Source organism: Hydra vulgaris, chromosome 02, assembly GCF_038396675.1.
Source record: "Hydra vulgaris chromosome 02, alternate assembly HydraT2T_AEP".
NCBI lineage: Eukaryota > Metazoa > Cnidaria > Hydrozoa > Anthoathecata > Hydridae > Hydra > Hydra vulgaris.
In genome coordinates, this window is record NC_088921.1 from 40766141 (window position 1) to 40786526 (window position 20386).

Below are 20386 nucleotides of genomic sequence, written 5' to 3' on the forward strand. Positions count from 1 at the left end.
TTTTATTAGGAGAGGCACTTTTCGACAATTGATTATATTTAATAAAAATGTTAAAATCCGAACTTTTCTCGTGAAGCTTTTTAATAAAGGAATAATAGAATTGCACAGCATAAAAATGAATTACAAGTGAATGCACAAATAACTTGATTATAAGAAGAAAAAAAAACTCAAAAATAATTAATAATTATCTTTCTCACCTGCGATGGTTCCTCTTGATCAGGTGTATTGACTATGCGCATGCGCTGTTGGTTTTTTTTATCCAATTTATTAAATCTAAGTTAATTAATCTAACAAAATTTTGATAAGGTGCATTTTTGCAGTGGTTTTTGAATAAGGGTGTTTTAAGGGTGTTTCTAACTTTCAATAGAAATGGTTTTTACGCGCTAACTTTAAACCGAAATGGTTTTACTGTTTTTATGCGCAAGTTTGAGTTATATTTTTATAAGTAGATTATAGTTAGAGATGGTAGAATGGTAAGTGCAGATAATATTGTTTTTAATTAAATTTTTAAAATTTTACTGTTAGAATAAAAGTAATATATTAAAAGAAAAAGTTATAAATTATAGTTCTCATTTAATTCAAAAATTTCGTCTAATATAATCTTTTATATAAATAAGTTATTTAAAATGTTTATACAGAGTTGTTTCGGTTTACAACTTGTAGATGCCGAATTTTAAATATATATTTTTGGATTGATTAAAAATGGTTATACTCTAATGTTCTTTAAAAGATGAAGAAATGTTTAAGTAAATTAAAAAAAAATAATAACAGTATTAATATTGTTAATAATAAAGCTATAAATGTTAAATATTGGTTGAGTTACAAAGTTGCTAAAGGTAGTTACAAATTACTTAAGTTGAAGTTTAGAGTCTAACGCTTTTTACAGTAAAATTTTTACATAACTTTTAAACAAAAATATTTTGGTGATTATTTTCATTGTTATTATTACTATTAATATTATTGTTATTATTATTATTATTATTATTATTATTATTATTATTATTCAAAGTCAGTATTTTTATTATCATTATTTATTAATATATTATCATACTGTATTATTAAATCAATTTTATTATTATACCATTATTATTATTATTATTATTATTATTATTATTAAAAATTCATTATTTATACTTTGTATAATAGTGTATTAATATATCTTTTTTATTATTATTATGTGTATTAATGTGTATATATATATATATATATATATATATATATATATATATATATATATATATATATATATATATATATACATATAAATAATTTATCACACAACTTTTACCTATAATTGTAATATATTTGACAGAACTAAGTGATGGATCCAGGAAAATTTGGTGGTACTGGTAGTGAGGGGGGGGGGGGGAGGGTATTGAAATTTTTTTTGTATTTTGTATCACATTTGCGTCTCCTAAAAAAAAGGAAGTTCCTCATTTCTAAGATTTTTTAAGACTAACAGATTCTATGTGTCCCCCTCCCCTCCCCCTCTGGATCCGTCACAGACACCTAATCATCTTATCTTAAAGAACCATTTCTTAGAATAACATTGTTATGTCATGAATATTATAAATATAATTATATTAGAAATATAAAAAAACCATTTTCTAAAAAGACAACAATATAAGACGCATTATTAACTTTTAAAAGTAAATAAATATAGTTAAGAAAATTCTTCATAACTGTTAAAAAAATTTTTTCACATTAGCAACGGCAGAACTTCAAGAAGGTCATGAGAACCTCATCATGAAGCCCTTTGCAATATATGGTCATTTTTTGATAAATAAAATATAATTTCTCTAGTGAAATAATAATAATACACATTCATGTACAAAATAAAAATAAAAACTAAAAAAATCGTTAAACGAAAGAATAAACAAAAAAACAAAAAAAACAAAAAAAAAACGATTATGAGAAATGAAGATACTTTCAACTTGAAAGTTTTTTAAGCTTTTGTTTAAATGAAGCGTGATTCAGTTTAGTTAAAAAAATCAAATATTGGTAAGACTACTTTGTTCAAAAGATAATGATCTTGGTAGGACTGGTCTTTACTTTTTTGGCAAAAAGGAGCAATAAGTTTGTTATTTATACAAAGAATTTGTTTTTAGGTTTCAAACAATAAAGGTTTTGTAAAAAAATTTTCTCAACATTTAATCATGAAGCATAAAATATTAAAGACATTTAGTTGATATAAATTTAAAAGATTCATTACTTTAAATAGTTGTCTCGTGAGAAAAACAAGTTTTAAAATTTACTGCGCAAACTGCGTGTTTCTGATGAACGTAGATTTTAGCTTTTATATTTGAGTGTTTCCCCATACAGTACTCGCATAATTTAATTTTGTTTACTGGTGTTGAATTAATATACTTCTTGCTTTATGGAGAATTACGATGCATGAAGCAGTTTTAGTGGAGGTATTATCAATATAATTTCTCCAAGATAATTTTTTATCAATATATGAGGAGTGGACTTGCAAAACCTGATAATTCACTTTTTTGTCATTTCGAGATAATTGGCAAAAACTGTTTTCAGAAAATCTGTTTGTTATGCAATTGTAATTGAAACACTATTGTACGCATATTAATTTGTGATAGAAATCTTGGATTCTGCATATCCTGAATTATTTTCCTGATGCAAAATTACAAGAGCTATCCAGTGGTGTCCGCAAGTCAGATTTTTTGAAAAAGTGAATTATCAGGTTTTGAAAGTCCATTCCTCATATACTCCGAGAAACTTGGTATATTATATATATTATAGATATATATTGTATATATATCAATTTTTATAATTACATTATCAAAGTCCGGCATGATAAGTTTATAAGTTGATAAGGGGAAGTTATTTTTTTTGTAAGGTGGATAGAAGAGTGTCCATTTAGTTTTTTCTATATTTAGAAATAATCTATTTTGTTTAAACCAAATAAAAACTTTTTTTAACTAAGTTTATTATAATAGTAAAAAACAAATTAATATCTTTATGAGACAAAAGTAAATTTGTGTCATATGCATATTTATTGTTCTTAAGTTTGATGATTTATGAAGATCATTTATGTATATTATAAAAATGAGTAGACCAAGTATAGATTCTTGTGAAACGCCTAATAAAACATTTTGTTAGTATGCCTTTATTATATATTTATTAATAAAATATAATATATATATTTTATTAATAACTTAAAATTTTTATAGGGTAAAAACATTTCAAAAAAAAATTTGGAGTCAAGATATAAAAAAAGGATCTTTTTTCAAAGTTTACATCGTGTTTATTTTTGAAATATGTATTTGGTTGTTGTCCATTCCAGCATTCAGCTTTTGTACCAAAGTTTATATAGTAGTTCATAAAACAAATTTATATGGTAGTATATAAAACAAAGTTATATAGTTTATAAAAATAAAGTTATATAAGTTTGTAAACTCACTTTTTAAACTTTACATAAACTCTATGAAGTAAAGTAAATTTCTATGAAGTAAAGTTTTCCATTTCTTATTAAGAATGTTGATAATTAAGTTTTTTTTTTTTAATTTTGTTTAATTTGATTGTCTAGAGATATATTGTGCAGTTTGTTTTTTAAAACTTTTAAACGCTTTTTAGACAAACAAAAGCTGGTTTTTTTTAGCAGTTTTATGAAATTTAAATTGCTATACAGTTTCCTTACAATTTCGTACATTTGTTGAACTGGATTTCATATTCCGCACATTTGTTGAACTGGTTTTCAATTACAACAAACTCAGAATGCAGGGTCGAAATTTTAATATAAAAAAAGATTGAAGCTGTTGATTTTCTTTTATCTCCGGACAAATAAGTAAGATTACGTATTCTATAAAATTTGTAAATGCACAATACTAATACGACCACACACACGTACACAAAAAATCATGCTTGGGCTGCATGGCGTTGTCTGCTCTTTTGAAGTTTATTTAGTGTATTAGGTTATTTCTGGTTCACTTTTGATTTCATAATCAAAAACTCTTTTTTTAGTTTAATAGTTATTATTTTATGTTGAAGATTTTTTCTGAAACTTTTCTGAACATTTTAGGGTAGGATGGGTAGAAGTGAGGATCTTTTTTTTAAAATGATTATATTAAGGAAATCAAAAGTGAGAAAATCATAGGTTAATGAGCCCAAGCTTGGTGTATTAGGTTTCTAATAGTAATAAAAATAGATATCAAAACTGTCTAGATTCTTATTGACCTAAACAATACTCCGTGAAAACTTATTTTTTCACTCCTACCTTTACACGGATAGGATTGGCTCACTCACAGATCAAATGCTTGATAAATGAGCCATTAGCTTTATTTACCTGAAAATTAAAAGTTAGATATTTTTTTAAATTAATTAAGTGAAAATTAAATAAGTAGCAAAGAAGTTTTCTATTTATTTGTCATCATATTAATAAACTTTAAATTTCTTTACATTCTGTGTTATATCTTATTAACAAAGCAAACAATTGCATTTTTTTAGCATAAAATTTACGCCAAGTAAGAGTGAAATTACTGAAACTGTAGAATCTGGGTTGATTATCAATTCGATTAGGCATCACACCTAACAACAATCCTGACGACAACAAAGAATAAAAAATCCTGAAATAAAAATTGAACAAAAGAAACAAAAACTCCAGAAATAAAAAAAATTGCTGGTAATAGAATATTTTGCAAGTTTGAACTTTTTGTAGATGGCAGAATTAAATCAATAAAGGCAATTAAACTATTGTAGGTTAATTGTTTTACATATTCTATTACCGGCACCTGCTTTTTGTTGACTTTTTTGTTCCGAATCCAATCTCTGATTAATTAGATTACCTATGTACTTTGTATTGTGTATGACTTGGATTAGTTGTATTATGTAGGGAAAAAGCGGGTAGCCCCGGATGGTCCGGCTTGTAAGATACTTGATGTACAGCAAAAAATAAAGAAACTATTTAATTTTTGGTACCATAAGAACATTCTCTAAGAGAAATTAAAGCATATGCCAAATATCTGTCCCAATGTGTCGAAGCAATTTGTTGAAGTGTGACGTATTGTTTTCTACCATCAAAAGAACATCTTTTGATTCGTTTGTTACAGTATCTAATTTTTACTTATAATGTTAGCTTTTTATTTATTTATGACAAAAATTGATTTATAAAAAAACAATTTTGTTTTACAATTTAATTGATTGGTTTTAAAACTTTTTTCATTTGGTGATAAGATATGAACTAATATTATTGTAAATAATTATATATATATATATATATATATATATATATATATATATATATATATATATATATATATATATATATATATATGTATATATATATATATATATATATATATATATATATATATAAATATATATATATATATAAATATATATATATTTTTTGTTCTTTATTACAACTTTTTCATAATTCATTTTACAGTTTTTTTAAATAAAAAAAATAAAAATCTAAATAGAAGAAAGAAAATACAATAAAAAGATTTTGTAATAAAAAAATAATAAAGAATATAAATATATATATATATATATATATATATATATATATATATATATATATATATATATATATATATATATATATATATATATATATATATATACAGTGGCGTTTGAAATAACCATTTTTTAAATAAAAAAAATATTCCAAATTTTTTTACGTTCATATGTATGACGAAAAGATTCTATACAAAAAAAAATTACTGCGATAGTAGAATGGAAACAAGAAACCCTAAAATCTTAGCCCCCTCCCTACCCTAAACGTGAGGGCAATGAATTGAATTATATATTTTTTCATAAATATAAACTAGTTATGTATTCATCGGGAGATGTCAAATTTTATGTTTAAATTATTCAGTGTTCAGTTTTTATGACCATGTCAAAAATGACCCCACACCACCACCTTAATTTGAGGGGGCCACAAACTTTATATATATACATATATATATATATATATATATATATATATATATATATATATATATATATATATATATATATATATATATATATTTATACATATATATATTTCAGCAGCCTTTGATTTTATTGATCACAAGATACTAAAAGAGTTTTTATACCTTCATAACCGAAAAACTTTTGTTTCTATTCAAACAACAAAATCATCAATCTCAGATATTTCAACAGGAGTACTACAAGGTAGTGTTATCGGCCCATTTCTTTTTTCCATGTTTGTGTCTTATGTAAATTGCATTATAGCAAAACTTGGATAAAATCACCATTAATATGCTGATGATACTCAACTTTCTACTGCCATCAGGCCAGGTATAGACCACATAAACAATATAGCTCAATGTGCTAATGCAGTCACCACATACCTTCTTAAAAATAGACTACCGCTTAATCCGAAAAAAACAGAAGCTGTCTTATTTGGAACTAGTAAATAAACACTTTAAAAGGGAAACCCAATTTTTATTTTCAGGTACAACTCTTGCTGCATCAAATTTAGTAAAATTTTTTGGTATTATCTTAGATTTAATCAGCACATAAAGAGTATTGCAAAATCCTAACTACCATATTCGCACACTTAATTATATTTGTCAATTTCTTACCAAAAGAGCTGCAAAAATAATTGCCCGTGGAATTGTAAACTCTGGGCTTGATTACTCTATCAGTTTTCTATCTGGAACTTTAAAAAAATCTCAACAAGCTTCAACGTATTCAAAAGTAAGCTCGTCTTATTTGTCATTCTACTTTCCGTTCACAACCAGAGAATTTGCTTCAATCGCTCGATTGGTTGCCAATACCTCAAAGAAAAAACTACAAGATGTCTTTCATAATTTATAAAACTATACCAACCAAGTCTCCTGCATATCTTTTCAATCTCTTGAAAATTCAAACTTCCCAGCTCCCCAAAACAAGATTGACCGACAGTTGCCAACATGTACGTCGTCGAGCAAGAACATCACTTGGTATAAAATCTTTTTTCACATCTGCACCACGGATTTAGAACAACCTAAGTAAAAAAACCCGTGATTCAACATTGTTAGAAACATTTTAAAAAGACTAAAAATCGAACTTTTCAAAGTTGTTTACTCGACCTAAATAAATGCTTGTTTATTAGTGCTTCTGAATCACTTCATCATATTTATGATTGTTGTCGAACTATGGCACTTTAATATCTAATTATGATTATTATTATATATGCATACATGGCAAGGTTAGAATAATTCTATGTTCATGTCTATTATGAATTCATAATAGACATGAACATAGACAGAATTCTATGTTCATGTCTATTATGAATTCTGTCTATGTTAATTTTATGTTCTAATGTTTTGTCAAAACATTTAACCTTCAATATGTACAAAATATTTAACCTTCAAAGAACTTTTCATATAATTGGCAAAAAAAAATTTTAAATTATGGCGTAATATTTTTAAAGAATTCAAAGAATTTTTCAAAAATCTTGCTTTGGAGTTGAATTCGGAATCGTACACTGAAAATTTCAACGATTGGAGTCGGTGCTTTTTTTTACAACTCCAAAAAGAAATTTACTCCTCGTTCACATGGGTCTAACATTGACAGCTTGAACACTGTATCTACATAGCACCTGGAAGGCTGTTAGAGAACGGTTTGAAGCAACTAAGACACAGGACATCTTCCTCATTATCATCATTGTTTTTCTTGTTGCGTTTCTCTTTTACAAGTTGACTGGCAAAAATTTTGCTAGTTTTAGAGTTACTTGGACCGGCTTCTTTGATAGAAAATAGTTTTTTATTTTTTGAGCACTTCTGTTTTTTTTCTTTTGCTGCATTCTGTTCCTGTTGCAAGGCTTTTTTAACTGGTGTATCAGTTAATATAGCAGAAATTTCTTTTCCGATTACTGAGCTTATTTACATTGTTTTTTCTAGGCTGAGTTTTTTCAAAAGGCCCCACTTCTTTAGAAGATAGTATAAGTGAAAAGTTTTGGGTAGCACCTGATGAGCTGTCTAAATCTGGAAAATTTCCTCTCTTAGATTTTGATTCATTCGAATTAAATTTTTTTGAAACTTTTTGTTTACAATCCACAGCTGAAACTTCGTTTCTCGGTGTTTGTTTAGTGATGCTAAAATCCACAAATAATATTTTAGTGCTAGGATCTGGTCAATCTGTTAAATATGATGGCAAAAAATCACTTTCTGAAAAAATATCTCTGTTAATTGGATAAATACCCGTTGCTTAGAAACCACTAATTATGTTCCTTGGAGTTATAGCATTAGGAAGTGCTGTTTTTACTATACCAGAAATTTCATAGATAGTCATAGGTCGTTTGTTTACAGTAACCCATGCATCACATGGTGAGTTCACAAACTTTTTAAAAGAGCCATAAATACTTCTATCTAATGGTTGTAATTTATGACTACAGTATGCTGGAAAAGATAAAAGTGTGATACCATTTTCTTTACAGAAATCAAGTACTGCTGCATCAAGATGAGAGCTGTTGTAGTCAATCAATATCAAACAAGAGTGATCATTGGAACAATGTGCATGGATAGAAAAATGTTTGATATATTTAAGAAAATTTGTCTCTGTCATCCATCCTGAAGAATGTGCTGATCTATCACATCCTATTGGTCCATCACGAATAAAGTGAGATTAAAAATTAACTCTGGGAAAGATAAGGTTTTTCTACTGACGTTACTCGACCTATCTGGCAAAAGCCTCTAAATATAACAACACGATCAGGCCACTTACTGTTGTGATTCCAGTCTCATCAATGTTCTAAATGTCTGAAGCACTTAATTTTAACCTAGTCAAAAAATTGCTTAAGTTATCAAAAAATAAATTTACATTATGTTTATTAAAACTTGTGCACCAAGCTAAACTTGTTGCTTGAGGAGAGCAAATAGAAAGCTTTGGATGCCTTTTCAAGAATCCAGAGAACCAATTACTGCCAGCAGATTGAAGTTTTATCCATGAGTGAGGAATTTTCCTGCTACAAGCAACAGCATATGTATAAGCAAACCGTTGAATTTCTTTAGGAAAAAGACCAAAGTAAATATCACTTGCTTTCATTAGGTATTCTTCAAGCAAAACCTCCTGCTCAGGTTCAAATACCTAAAGAAATATAAAATGTATATTACCATTAGACATAAACATTAAAATCATATTAGGCATCTGTCCCAGTCTCTAAAAAAATTCAAAATTTAAAATATATAAAAACAGTGTTTTATATTGAAGTAACTTATTAAATGTTTAAATAAGTTACAGTACTAAACTATATTCAAATTAGTTAGAGAAAATAAAAATACCTGAAATGTGCCAGGGTTTTTTTAATCTAATTTAGGTGATAGTAAATCTCTGCCTAAAGCTGCGTTACCAGGTGTATGTTCTACATTAGGCTTATGTGCTGTTGCAGTAATATCAAACTCAAGTGTGTTATCATTGTTAGAATTTGAAAGAATCACTTGTTCTACTTCAGTTTGAACCGAAGTATTAGATGTAGATGGCAACCCTTTGGATATGCAATACCTTCCTAGAATCTTATGTGGTATGTTAAATTCTCTACGAACTTCTCTAATTGATCTTTTACGTTTTGCAACGTTTTAAGTTTAGACATATATGTAAATCTAAGTCAAAATTACATTTTATAATTAGATTATTTATCCAAATTTAAATATTATGTATACGAGTAATATTTTCTTGTTACCAACGTATAAAACCTAAAAAAACGTATAAAAATAAATATCAATTTGTTTATAAAGCTTTCAATTTCAATCTAATTCAATTTCAGATCTAATATGTTTTACAAGTTTTAAATTTTTTATAACAAAAACAGTTTTTCCGTTTTTCACACTCAAATATGGTCCAATAAATATGATTTTTTTTGAAAAAAGGATTGAATTACTACCAACCTTCACTTAGATTCCCAGCTTGTTAAAGCGTCTAGCCTTTGAATAAACTCGAATGGGCTAAACTGCCCCGTGGGCCAGCGTGTCCCGGTCTCCCCTAACCAAATTAAAGTATTTAGATACTGAATTTCGACAAATCATAACAGTAAAATCTAGTTTCGTAAATAAAATGTAACAGAAAAACACGCACTGACGCTGTATGGTAGCTACTTGAAAGCACTAAATAGGTATCTTATACAGTTCTTTCAAGTAACTACCATACATTTCAAAACAAATAAAAGTATACTATTCATTTCGACATTGTGAACAATGTATCCAGTAACATAAACACACCCCATTTTATGCCTTGTTTCAGTCTGTAAAAAATCTTACTCTCTTCTCAGTTAGTCGTCAAATACATTAGAGCAATGATGCTCTGAGCAGTCAGTAAAGTCTGCATCAAATCATTAATCAAATCCACCATTTCGATTTTTTGGAAAGCCTCTTTGTTTGGTATAAGCATGAACGTATATAAGCTTGGAGTTAGCACAGAGGGTGAAAGTGTCTTATCTGAAACATTAAAAAAATCCATGTGACCATGCATGCAGCATTTTAAGAAATCTCAGGTAATTCGTTTTCAAATTTCCGCCGAAAAATCAGCGATTGCAAGGCCAATTGTAAAGATAGTGTTGGTTCCCAAATTATGAAATTTTTAAATTATGACGTTTTTAAAATACTTTTATCAATCAGATGAACCAAACTTGATGAACATGTAAAAAATTTAAATTAAGGTCGGATCCTTATGGGGAGGGGGGCAATGGGGCATGACCCTTTCCCTAAGGTATTTTGGAAAGAAACACTTTTTTGTTTATTTATATATTTCAGTTTGCAATTTTGTTGCAATTTTAATGAGAATTTATCATTTTTTTCTTTGAAAACGGATATAATTTATGAAAATTTTTTAAGGAGTTGGACTCACCGAACAAAAAAACCTTTTAAAATTCCCCCCCCCCCCCTTACAAAATAGTCTGGATCCGCCCTTGTTTAAATATTTGTTTGTTTTTTAACCAGTTTCTGGAGCTTTCTTGGTACAAAATCTTTTAAATTAGCCGATTCAAAAACAAAAAAAAACTTTTTCAAAAAATTTGAAACCTTTAACTGCGTATTGTTGCTATATATGGTAAAAAAATTTTTGAACCATTTTTATGTCATCGTAATTTAAAATTTTTTATCTCTTGTGATTAACACAATACAAAGCATATCTTATTTCGATAGTCACAATGGCTGTTAATAGATAATAATAGATAGCTCTGACTGTTTTTAGTTCTTAAATGTTTCTTTACTCTTTTTTACTTTTATTTAAAAAATATTTTATACATTGTTTTAGTGAAAAAGTTTTTTTCTAAGAGAAAAATTTTTATGTTCTTTACTTAATTTATTTTGATTGTTAATTTTTTAATTCAATTTTTAACTACAATAAGAAAAGTGTATCACTGTTTAACTGATTATTATTATTAAAACATGCAAAAGCATGTCACCTAATCACGGTTAGCATGGATCCTGATAATGCCTACCTAGCTGACCCAAGAACGCCACTTATACAGAAAGATAGTGTACACATCAAGGTACCCTATGATGCAAATTTTGAAATCTTTTAATTTTGTCCGCGGAAAAAAATTTAATTTGAATGTTCAAATTGAGTAAAATTTTGCCTTCATAGTGCGCCAATAAAAACACATGTATAATATGAACCACTCTATAATTTGATAAGAACTGGTGCAAATGTAGCCTATAGCCACACCAAACTCTTGACAAAATTTCAGTCTAATTGGTTGACTGGTTTAGGATTTATGGCAGTTTTAGTTTAAATTTTGTCAGTTTTTGCTACTTATACCTCAAAGCGTTACTGTTTACTTTGATATTAGGTCACTATTTTTAAAATAATGGTTACATGAGTGTTCTACTATGTAATATCAACAATTTTTATTATAAGTATTTTATTGGTACATGTACCATTTTCATTTTATAGACCAAAATATTGATTTGTTACTTAAAGCGTGGTTTGAATCCGTCGACACGACTTTCAAAGTGTGTGCGTGTGGGGGGAGGGGGAGGCGACTCCTCTATTTCTAAATGAAAAACAACATTTCTAAAAAAGAGCCCACATTTTTCAAACAAAAGGTCCTCAAAAAAAAAGTGGGTAGGCTATTGCCCCCTGGCCATGAATATATAGCGTGAACATTTCAACATTCCCTAAGGTATAAACTACATCCAAAATGCTAAAAAAAGTGCAAAACCTAGTCAAATGACTATCAGTTGGTAAAACATACAAAAAAGCAGATCTCTTAAATCTTTTTGTATTGACTCTTGAAACCATATTAAATACAATTACTTTCAAAATTAAGTAAAAAAATAACTATTTAAAGAACTCGAGGCTTGAATTGATTGAGCCCAGTGTTTGGAAGTTTCTAGATTCGGCAAGACACTTGGATTTGACATCACACCATGTGCAAGGGTTTACAGTTTTAACAAGTTTCTTTAAACCGATGGAATTGAATCTCCTCTTAGGAGTTGTCAACCATCTTTTTAAGATCCTTAAAACTGCTTGGATAGAAGCTGTTAAGTGGCCAGCCGCCCTCCACATTTAACAGAGCCCATACCATGGGGGCCAGTTTGAGGGAAATAAATGCAGGAAACTTCTTAAAAATGTAGAGGTACTGCAGCAACTTAATAGTACAAACATGGTTCCCAAATTTTGTGCATAATTGAAGCATTCAAAAGCTTCAATTTAGTTGTGAAGGCTTGCTTTGTTTGTTTATGCCACACAATGGTCGCAAAAAGTGACCAACGGAGCCGTCCAGTCACGTAGATCTGGGAGATGTGAAAATAGAAGTAGATTGTAGATGATGTCATTGGGTGAGAATCATAAATGAATGTAAAGACTATTTTGTAGGAGGAAGAAAGTTTTGTTTTGAAAAATTGTGCTTTGGATACATCCTTCAGCCGGATTCCGCTGAAAAAATTTCAAATTTAAAAATGTGTTACTTAATGATAACTGGTGCAAGCGTAGCATTTAAAATTCACGCTGTCTTCTACGACATCAAAGATTTCATCAGTCGCAAAGAATCCCCCTTGGGACCCTAGAGTGAACAAACTGTCAAAACTTCTCGTCAAGATTTTTATCAATACTAGTTGAGGTATAAACGAAACAATAATCATCCAGAGTACAAAGAAAGATTGTTGCGCTGCATAATTGATCTAAACAAAAATCTAAAACTGACAAAATTTAAACTAAAACTGCCATAAATCGTAAACCAGTCAACCAATTAGACTGAAATTTTGTCAAGAGTTTGGTGCAATAAAAACACTTGTATAATATGAACCACTCTATAATTATATAGAGTGGTTCATATTATACAAGTGTTTTTATTGGCGCACTATGAAGGCAAAATTTTACTCAATTTGAACATTTAAATTAAATTTTTTTCGCGGACAAAATTAAAAGATTTCAAAATTTGCATCACAGGGTACCTTGATGTGTACGCTATCTTTCCGTATAAATGGCGTTCTTGGGTCAGCTAGGTAGGCATTATCAGGATCCGTGCTAACCGTGTAATCTTTAAGATGTAATCAGACTCAGAAAGATTTGTGATAGTAGCAATTTAAGTCTCGTAACATATCTATAGCGTAAAAAGGAAAAAAAAGGAAGAAAAAAAGACATTAGATTAGATAAAAAATTTATTAGAACAATGATACATGTTCTAAAGGACACGCAGGTCCATAAAATATGAAGGACTCTGACAACGTGCCCTACAATCACATAACACATAAGCGAGATATTTTACAATATATATATATATATATATATATATATATATATATATATATATATATATATATATATATATATATATATATATATATATATATATATATATATATATATATATATATATATATATATATATATATATATATATATATATATATATATATATATATTACAATTATATACAAGACCACAGTTATAAAACAAAAACTAGTTAGCCGGAGCAGTATTTTTCAAAGTCGATAGAATTAATTTTAATTCTGAAGAGCTCTTGATATTTCTGGCGTTCACAACGTCAGACGGCAAGTTATTCCACGTATTAACAACCCTGAGTGAGAAAGAGTATTTACGGACATCGAGTTTACATTTTAGTTTGCGTAATTTGAAATTATGTCCTCGAGTGTAAATATAGTTGTTAATTAAAAGAAACTGGATTTATTTAAGCAAATTAAATTGTTCAGAATTTTGTAACATGTAATCAAGTCTTGCTTAAGGCGACGAATTTCTAGTAGTTCCAAACCAAGAATTCTAAGTCTATTTAAATATGAAAAGTTATTTAGGTTAGCAATTCTCTTGGTAAAACGTCTTTGTACTCTTTCCACTGTTTTGTTCATTTCAGTGCGGTATGGTGACCAAACCGGAGAGCAATATTCTCAGATCGGTCTTATATAGGTAGTGTAGACCTTCACGATAACACGTGGATTAGCATTTTTTAATCTTTGAGATAGCTAACTTTCAGACATGGAGCTAACTTCAAACATTTATATGTTTATACTTATATCAAATAATGAGGGTTTGCAAAAAATTGCGATGATTGGAGGCTGGGAACAAAAAAGCCCCTAAATTTTTGTTCCCAGCTAATAACTACCAAATTGGAAGAACAAAAAAAAAGTATTCTTAGTGAAACTATCAAAACTACCTTTTAAAAAAACAGGAAAAGATATTTAGCGATAGCTTAAGTGCTAATCTAAAAATAATAACAGATCGGCTCGACAAACTTGAAAACGAGTTCAAGAAAAGCAAATCGAAGGTTATGATAATTGAAAAAGACATCAATGAAATAAAGGAAATTATCAACTTTCAGGAAGAAAACTTCTTAAAAAAAATTTCGGAAACTAACAGTTTGATGGCCATGGAAATTAACAATCTAATAAAAAAAAAATATTGACCTTGAAAATCGTTCACGCCGTAATAATCTAAGGATTAATGGTTTAACTGAGCTGCTCATGGAATCTTGGAATGACTGTACAAAGAAAGTCAAAGATCTATTTAGAAACAAACTGGGAATCTCTGAAGACGTAATCATTGAAAGAGCTCACCGCATTGGGAAAACTAATGAAGATAAATCTCCAAGAACTATAATTATTAAACTATTAGACTTTCAAAACAAAAATAAAATCTTAACGCTATCAAAAAAACTCAAAGGAACCGGAATATTCATTAATGAAGACTATGCGAACGAAACGATGTAAATAAGAAAAAAGCTTTGGGAAGATGTAAAAAGATTTCGAAAGGTAAATTTGCTATTATCAAATATGACAAAATATTCGTCAGAGATTTTCGTAAATAATGTTAATTTTTAACTAAGTCGAGATATGTGAAATAGTTCTGTACATTTTTTATTATGCTAGCACGTTTTAATTTACCGCACTTTACACAATGACCAACGAAAACAAAAACAAAACAAAAGATTTTGAAACGCTGCGTTGCAACGTCTTCGAAACTGCTAATAATATTTTACTAAATGATTTTTACGACTCTGATGCGCAAATTTTTCACAGAAATATTTTTGATTCGAAATACTTTGAAATAGAAACTTTTAAAACTGAACTCGAAACTTTAAAAAATAATTTTACTGCAATACACATAAATATAAGAAAGAATAAATAAAAATTTTGATAAACTAAAACACTTTCAACTACTCATTCAGTATGGTTTGCATAACTGAAACGTGGTGTTCTGACGAATCATTTCAAACGAACACAACTTTTCAAATTCCAAATTATAAACTAATATCTTTTGAAAGAAAAACAAACAAAAGGAGAGGAGAGATCGCAACGTATATCCGAGATAATCAAGTGTTTAAAGTAAGACCAGACCTCTCCATCTCAGACACTGATTGCGAAGTCTTTACTATTGAGATAACGGGTAATAAATCAAAAAATATTATAATTTCCACTTGCTATAGACCTCCAGAAGGTGATATAACTAAATTTTCAAATTTTTTAAATGAAATCTTTCTTAAAATAAATGACAAGGGAAAAAATATTTTTTTTATAGGAGATTTAAATATTAACAGTCTAAACTACAAAGAAAATGCGGTTACTAAACTCTTTTTTGATAATCTGTTTCAATTATGTATCCTTCCAATCATCAACAAACCTACTCGGATAACCCCAACCTCCGTCTCTGCAATAGACAATATATTAACAAATACATTTCTCGAAACTTCTTTAAAAACAGGAATTATCAAAACCGATTTATCAGACCATTTTTCTATTTATTTTTCATTATCTCAAGATTTAAGAACCTATAACAATCCTAAAACTAAAGTATATAAAAGAAAAATTAATCAGTTCTGTATTAAAAATTTTAAAGACTCGCTATCGGTAGTAAATTGGGATGAAGTGTATCAAGAATGTAACCTTGGACACACAAATTCCGCATACAATTTATTTGTAAATATTTTTCTAGATAACTACAATAAACATTTTCCTGTTGAAGAGAAAGAAACAAAGCTAAAGTATCTAAACTGCCCATGGATAACTAAGGGATTAGAAAACCATCAAAAACAAAGCAAAAACTCTATAACAAGTATTTAAAAAACAGAAACGAAACTAACTTAACAACATACAAGGAATACAAAAATCTATTTGAAAAAATTAGAAAAAATTCAAAAAAAGTATATGATTCAAAACAACTACAAAAAAGCAAAAGTGATATTAAAAAAACCTGGAACATATTGAAAAAAATAATAGGTAAAAACTATACTAAATCAAATAATTTACCCGATAAAATTATCGTTAACGAAACTGAATATATCGACAAAACTTCTATCGCTGAAAACTTCAATAGCTTTTTTGCAAACATAGGCCCTAATATGGCTTCAAAAATTCAATGCCCTGATATCTCCTTCGAAACCTATATCACAAAACAACATTTCTGTTTAAAATTTTTCTCTGAACTAAACCATAAAGAACTAGAAATTGCAAAAAACTCGCTTAAGACGAATAAGGCCCCTGGGATAGACGACATTTGAAGCTATATAGTTGTAAATGTGTTTCCGGAGATAAAACAACCGATCTAAGAAATTTTTAAATCTTCAATTATTACAGGATCCGTACCGAATAAATTAAAAACAGCTAAGGTAATGCCAATATTAAAAACCGGTGATGCATTTACACTAAATATAAATAACTACAGACCTATCTCAGTGCTACCTGTATTTTCAAAACTTTTGGAGAGAGTAATATACAATAAACTGTATAAATATCTAACAAATAACAAAATCCTAAATGAAAAACAGTTTGGCTTCCAAAAGCAACATTCAACCGAACACGCAATTCTTGATCTTATAAATAATATAAATGACTCCTTTGAAAAAAAAAATACGTCCTTGGAATCTTTGTTGATTTATCTAAGGCATTTGACACGGTAGATCTTAATTAGGAAAATGGAAAAATATGGGATAAAAGGTGTTGCACTAAACTGGTTCAAAAATTATTTACTAGGCAGAATACAATGCGTTATTGCTCAAGGAAAAATTTTTTCAAAATTACTCAAAATAAAATGCGGTGTCCCCCAAGGTTCCATTCTTGCACCTCTTTTGTTTTTAATATACATAAACGATCTTCCTAAAGCCTCAAGTAAATTAGATTTCATAATGTTCGCGGACGACACCAATTTATTTTATGCATCCTCATCAATTACAGAACTTTATGAAACTACAAATACTGAACTTGAAAAAATAGACAGTTGGTTAAAATTTAACAAATTATCGTTAAACACAGAAAAAACCAAGTACATTCTTTTTCATTCTAACCTTAAAAAAATAACACCCGATTTATCTTCGCTAAATATAGATACTAAAGAAATAGAGAAAACCCAAGCAACTAAGTTTCTTGGGATACTTATTGATGAGAACATCTCATGGAAATCACATAAAGATATATTAAATACCAAAATATCAAAAAACATTGGTATCCTCTACAAAGCTAGTTCTATACTGTCTCCTGATAATTTAAAGTTTCTATACTTCTCTTTCATACAAAGCTACTACATATACGCTAATGTTGCATGGGCGAGCACTCATATATCCAAACTAATCACACTGTATCAAAAACAAAAACATGATGCAAGAATAGTTTTTAATAAGGATAGACTCTTGCATGTTGAGCCACTTTTAAAAAATTTGAAAGCATTAAATGTATATCAAATCAATATATTCCAAAATTTTTTATTTATGCTCAAATATAAACTTGGACTTGTTCCTTCTTACTTTTCAAAGAATTTTTTCCAAAATAGCAAAAATAGATCTGAGGAACGGGAAACATCAACGTACCTTTTAAAAAAACAAATCTCTCGCACTTATCCATTTCATACCGTGGTCCTTATCTATATAATAAATTAATATCAAAAAATACTCAACTGGAAAAATCGAATAACTTAAATACTCTGAAAACGTTATTAAAAGATCTTATTTTAAACACTAACAACTTTATGAACTTTTATTAACCCCAAAACATTTAAAACTATGTTTAAAACTAACTTTGTTCCGAAACTAATGTAAACTCTAATAACTCTAAAAACTCTAAATAACTCAAAATCAACAGCAATAACAAAAAACAAAAGCAAATAATAGGCTTATTTATCAACACTCGAACGACTATATATTACCTATTTAGAAAATCGTGTACCTACTTATATTAATGTGTATTGAAATAAAACTAAATTAAAATTAATATTTTACTTCTTTTTGTCTGCATTCTTTGTCTTTTGCATTTTGGATTTTTATTCTCATTCTGCCGAAAACCGATAACATTTTTTTGTTTTTTAAAAAAAAAATACAAACTTATCTTAAATAAAACCATCCAAAAATATTAGTAACGCATAGCGGTTACTTGATGACAAGACCGTCGGTCTTCTGCAAGTTTTCAGCGTTCTTTGAAGTAATTTCTAATACTTTACAGTTTTACTTTATATATTTTTTTGTATAACGTAACTTTGTAATTTTTTTTTTTTTTTAACTTTACTTACTCTGTAAAGATTCTATTTTATTTTTCGAATTTGTAAGGATTAAAGAACAAAAAAAATTGAATAAAAAAAATAAAAATAAAATTTTTTTTTTTGAACGCTTAGAGATAGTACTATGAAACTTAAAAATTATCGATGAATATAAGTCTAGTTGAGAATAGTACAAAAAATATTTCATCAACTTGTTGCTTTCATGTTTGGGACAGGTGTTGCAAAAATTTTGGGGCTTTTTTGTTTCCAGTCTCCAATCATCGCAATTTTTTGCAAACCCTTATTATTTGACATAAGTATAAGCATATAAATGTTTGGTGTTAACTCCATGTTTGGAAGTTAGCTATTCAAAGATGAAAAAATGCTGGATCCGCCACTGATATATATATATATATATATATATATATATATATATATATATATATATATATATATATATATATATATATATATATCATATATCCATTTATTTAACCAAAAATTGAAAATTACAAAATTAGGTAAGGTGTCACTCATATAGATAAAAACTAGTCATTGGAGTGAGGCCTAAAAAAATAAACAAACAATCAAAAAAAATCAACAGTAATACTAATAAATGAAAGCAAATGTAAATTAAATTAATCATAAAAAAAAATAATGATTAAGCTATAAGAAATTAAATAAAAAGAAAAAAAAAATATGAAAACACTCAATTAATAACAACAATAAAAATCATTAGCAACGACAACACAAATAATAACAAACTTAAAACAAACGAAAAGGCAAGCACAAAAACTACAAAACGAAAACAGAAACTACAAAACGAAAACAGAAACTACATAACGAAAACAGAAACTACATAACGAAACAGAAACTACATAACGAAAACAGAAACTGTATAACGAAAAGGCAAACACAAAAACTTCTACAAAATAATATAAATTATATTTGTTACTCTTGGCGGATACAGAAAAGCGTAGAAAATTTTTAAAGAATTATTTTTGTTTTAAGTTTTTGTTATTTTTTATAACATTTTTCGAACTTCTTTTCTTTTAAGTTGTTGTTACTTAGCTTTTAATTGATTGTTTTTGTTTTATTTTATTAAATATATTTGTTCGTTTTACTTTTTTATTCATTTTCTGATTTTATGTTTTTATCAATCTTTTGGTTCGTTTGTACCTTTTAATATTTTTGTTATTTTACTTTATTTTTAACTTATCTTTTTTATTTTTTTAAATAATTTCTTTCCGTTTTTCCTTTCCTCTTTTTTCCTTTTCACCGTTAAATAAACGCTTCCGCCATTTGTGATGTCATTACAAAGTATATATATATATATATATATATATATATATATATATATATATATATATATATATATATATATATATATATATATATATATATGTATATATATATATATATATATATATATATATATATATATATATATTAAATAAACGCTTATATATATATATATATATATATATATATATATATATATATATATATATATATATATATATAT